Below are 5,000 nucleotides of genomic sequence, written 5' to 3' on the forward strand. Positions count from 1 at the left end.
TGTGTGTTTATACTAATTAACAATTATGCGCCGAAGGCGAAGTGATTATCGGTGAATATTCACCGAGACATATAGGACACATATTGAGGACTGAGGACTAGTCCTAGTAACATCTCGAGGACTGCACTAACGTGGGCACCTGAAGGTAAAAGGAGACGAGGCCGGCCGAGGGAAACGTGGAGAAGAACTGTGGAAAAAGAAAGGAACCAGCTGGGATGGAATTCGTGGGGGGCTGCGGTCGCATCGGCGGCAGACCGGGATGGATGGCGCAATCTTCTGGCCGGCCTTAAGAGTCCTCATGGGCCCGATGAGGATAAGTAAGTAAGTAGTATTCACCGAGACGAAGTCGAGGTGAATATTCACCGATAATCACTGAGCCTGAGGCGAATAATTGTTTTAATATAAATACACAGGTGATTATTTCAAAAAAGAGAAAAAAAAAAACATTTCAACGCGAAATCAGCTTCACTTACAGTGGCAAAACGACTACTGGCAGCCATTTTGTCCGTCGAGACGATTATCGGCCGCTGATAATCCGAGATAGCGAGCCAATGAGAGCGCGTGATTTTTTATAATCACCTGTGTATTAATACTAAATATAGATATTTTTGCCTTGAAATCACCCTTTGATATCATATGTAAGCTTAGCCAAGGTTATCTGTAAAATTATCAAAACATCTGCAGCTGCTGCCATTTACAGGGGTCCTACAGCCCTTTTGAGTAGTCAAACATTCCTGGTTGCCCCAGCTTCACGTTTATCCACGAAACACGACCCGGCGTATGGTTCCTATAGGACGTTCTTTCGTGTCCCACGTCATGTCCCATCACTAGATTAGGGAGTTTTACATGTAAGCAAGAACAACATAAACGCCACTCCACTGTCTTAAATATTTAGCGATTATTCCATCTTGTTCAACTTTTGCTATACGGGCGAACTATCCTGTAACTGGATCGGTAAGGACGGTTTTAAACGAATGGTTCATTGTTTAAAGCGCCCGCAAACGGGAAAACAATGTTGCGGAAACATTGCTTGCTCCCCTCACTGAATTTTCTCAGAAACATTTTGCTTCCTCAGCAAATGTTTCCTCGTTTGCGCTCCGAGGAAACATTTCGGGAAATGATGTTTCCTCGTTTGCGCACCGAGGACGCCTTTTTCTCACGCCTTTTTCTCACGTCGTCGTCAGCACTTAAAATTTGGTGATTTCACGTTGTTGTCTTGTGGAGTGCATCAAAGAAATGCGTGCCGCACGTGCAGCACGATATTAATTCTCCTTTTTAACCATTGATTTTCTTGCTTTGTGGCGTTGTTGTTGCTTAAATTTCCTATTAGAGAGATTAATCATCGCGTTTACGTGAAAGGGCAAACGCGAAACGGTGGGCTGCTGCTTGTTCTAAAAGCATGAAAATTATGTTATTCTAAGTCGTTTCTCTCATTTGAAAAGTCACTTGATACCTGCTGCTAACACGCAAGAAATGAGCTCATATCAAACGAGTTTCTTCCATTTTTGGCAAAACGCAAATTTTAGTCCACGTTTAAAGTTTGCCGTAAACTTGATTCTTTTATCGCGGGCATAGTATGTTACCACTAAGCTCATTTCAGGAATTGTCTTTGAATTGTAAGCACATAACGAATAATACCATGTCAATCCTATCAGTTTTTATCTTTCGTTAGCTGATTATGTTTTGTTTCATTGATCGAATTTGGTTAAATCCCTGTTCCCGACTGAGCAGTACAGTTTCGGTAGATTTTCGTTTTTTGATCATTTTATCTCTTTCTGACCGGCCAAGTTCAGAAAATTCGAAGTAGTCACTCCCGGTGACACGTGACAGCGGTATACACTTTACATGAATTCATTTCATATGTTCTGCCATTTTCAAACCCTTTGTCTTGAAAGAAAATTCAAACAACATACGTCCTCGGTATGGTATTTAATAACAAAAAAAACCCCAAAATAATGCTATTAGGGGCTAGACCGGGAAAAACCTCAACAGCGTACTGGTTGTCGTTCTGTGATCTTTTTTTTAAGTTCAGTTCATTTGCGTCTTCATTTCTTTGTGCGTGCAAACAGAGCGCTGTGGTACTGTAGTATTCATCGAACAACACATCGGGCATAAGCACCTTCAGGCGCGTGCCTTTTAAATTGCTTTTTAAAATTTTAAAGTGGCCGGAAGCATCCATATAGAGCCAAAATAAAACCAAGAACTTTCGATGAAATGACAAAAACAATTCAAGAAGATAAAAGTTCTGTTTATCACCTGCATCTTGCAATTAAGTAAAACGCTTAATTAATTTTTTGGAATTGTCTTTGCAAGGGACACTTTCGCCTTAACTTCAGATCCGATAGACTACATTTCCTGCTACATCGAATTTACGATTGTTGTTAGTTTTAGTCGCTCACTTATTTTCATCAACTGTGTACTTTACCATTAGCCATTTTGACAAATTATGAGTTAGCTATTTAAATAAAGATTTCTTCCCATTGTGCAGTGGTAATAATTTATCTTGGCCATTTTCCATTGCGAAGCTGGACCAAAGTGTATGGAAATCGTCTAAGACTGCAACAAAACAAACACATCAATAATGAATTATGAATTAGTTATCTAAATGCAAGATCTTATTATGACAATTTATGTTGGCCATTTGCCCATAAGGGGAAGATTGAGGTGATAAGAAGTACGTGACCGCATGGAAATCTGGTGACCGATATACTGCGATATAACAAGAACTTCAAGAAGGTAGGAAACATAGATAGAGGTAACCGAGTATTAACAGAGTTTCTAACGCAACCCTTAAGTTCAGAAGAATCAGATTAGGAACTTTGGGTTTAGTTCTGTAACAGACATATTTCTTTCCCTCTGGCAATTCAAGTTCTAGGTGTTGATTTCTGTTTTGGTGAGAAATTCTAACGTAAATTTACAAAACGAAAAAAATTATATCATGCGACTTCCTGAGGGGAGAGAGAAAACTGAGAATCAAAAACTGAGAATTTTGATGGTCTTATGACAAGCAACAGTTTGCCGTTTTAACGGGCTGGTGAATCTCTCTAATATCAATTCCAAGAGTTTTCTTACGAACAGTAATTTGGACTGTTAGAAAACATTGACATTGTTTTACTTTTCTTTAATTTTTTCTTACACCTTACCTAAACATTTATACACTTGTATGGGCTGTCATTGGAGAAGCAATAGTCCACTTTCGATAGATTAAAATTTAGTCCTAAACAAAAGGCACCATCTCGAGGCTCTGGGGAATAAACTCATAAATCCTTATATTTATTCACCAGAGCCTCGAGATGATGCCTTTTGTTTAGGACTGAATTTTAATATACCGAAAAAGGGCTATTGTTAGCTTTAATAATTTAAACACTTTGTTCACACACTTTGTTCACACATAGCGCTTACTACGTCTAATTTTAATGAAGGTTACGGAAAGACGAATGACGAAAAATTGTAGCTTTAGGACTTGGACGACGAATGTTACAGGTTACAAAACCTGAAAACGATGAAACACAAAAATGAAACTGATGAAAAATGTTTAACCAGCCGAGACGATTACGAAAACATTGCTTCTTTCGTTACGGCTGTAGACAACTGACTAAGTCGAAAAACTGGTAAGAAACTAAAATGGACTCTTTGCATAATACTGTTACATAGTACAAAACCCGCCATGCTGGATGGAAAAAGAATGCAACGGCCTCCAAACCAAAGCGTGCCAAGCGTGACTTTTCTGAGTTTTGGATGTCCCAATGCGTAGCTTGCCATCCAACAGGGCAGATTTTATACCATGTGACAGTTTCATGCAAAGGGCTCATTGAGCGATCTAGTTACTTCCGACGTTAAAATGCGCATAGAGCGCTTCAAAAGGAGAAACCTTTTAAAGGAAAAACCCTCGCGTTTTATACACTGAGTGTAAACTAAAACAAGCAAAGCTGAACGTACTAATGAACAGGCGAGAGGTTAAACACTTAAGGATATAGGAAAGGTTTTGGCGAGGTTTGCATGTTGACCAAAGCTAGAAATTTAAGGACGGTTCCTACTATAATTCAAAGGTATATATTTTTGCGCGGTTTACTGAATATGCGGGAAAAGCAGATCTTGACAAGTGTTATTGAAATCCGAAAAGAAAAGTGGGGTAACCACGCATTCTTCGAAGATAATTTATAGCCAATGTATGGCGTTCTTTTCCAAATTGAAGCTTAATTATCTCTTTTTGAATACCAAGAACACTTGCTAAGTTCTGCTTTCTCCGCATAGTTTTGAACCGCGCAAAGATATCCCTGTATTAATAAGCACCACCCATAGGAAATCCGAGTATCTCGAGATGCGCAGCATGTATGCGCAATAACAATAGTAGGCACCGTTCTTAACACTTAATGAGTCCTGCAGCTTGTAACAGCTCTGGTACCAGCTGATCTTGAGTTGATAAAATATTAACCTCTTACTGGCTAACCGAGCGCCAGGGCTGTACTGGGGAATGTTGGTCCGAAGTCGTGTGACAGTGCGAGGTCCGTACAAAAACGGCCCGAGTAAGTGAGTTCAGCCAGTTGTTCATTATATGGCATCGTTTCTTTTAGTGCTTGGTGAATGTTCCGTAATCTTCGTCTTCCATCAGTGAACTTTGAACATTTAAAACTAAATTCTGCTTGCTATAATTGGACTGTTGTGGTTAAAAAATTAAATTCCCCTTTTTAAAAACTTCTTGGCAGAGAGAAAATTAAGTACGGAGAAGGGCCGTTCAGCCATGGTAAAAGTCCGTTCTGTAAAACCCAGACCGAAATCCAGCCAATCAGAATGCTTTATCTATCCTGAGAATTGCTTGCCATGCGATAAAATTTGATGTATATTTTTTCATATTTCATGTTTTTACTTACTGTTAATTTAATGCGTATAGGAAATCGTATGAACGCGAGTGCATTTCGTCATTTGTGGGCACGAGTGATGTTTTGAAAGTTCTCAAATTTGAGAACTTTCAAAACATCACGAGTGACCATAAATCACGA

General features: G+C 39.3%; 1 protein-coding gene across 6 annotated transcripts in view; it reads left to right on the plus strand.

Moving 5' to 3' along the window:
- The first annotated feature begins 121 nt into the window (after positions 1-121).
- The window catches only part of LOC138003100 (extracellular calcium-sensing receptor-like), a 24,307-nt gene continuing 19,428 nt past the window's right edge, over positions 122-5,000 (plus strand). For 2 of the 6 annotated variants that reach the window (XR_011123421.1, XM_068849043.1), the window contains exon 1: positions 122-321. The gene's annotated coding sequence lies outside the window, so the exon portion shown is untranslated. Of the gene's footprint in view, positions 322-2,652; positions 2,756-5,000 lie in introns of all 6 variants that reach the window. The other 4 variants (XM_068849046.1, XM_068849042.1, XM_068849045.1 and 1 more) reach the window with 4 other exon arrangements.

Source organism: Montipora foliosa, chromosome 5 (genome assembly GCF_036669935.1).
Source record: "Montipora foliosa isolate CH-2021 chromosome 5, ASM3666993v2, whole genome shotgun sequence".
In the NCBI taxonomy this organism is placed as follows: Eukaryota; Metazoa; Cnidaria; class Anthozoa; order Scleractinia; family Acroporidae; genus Montipora; species Montipora foliosa.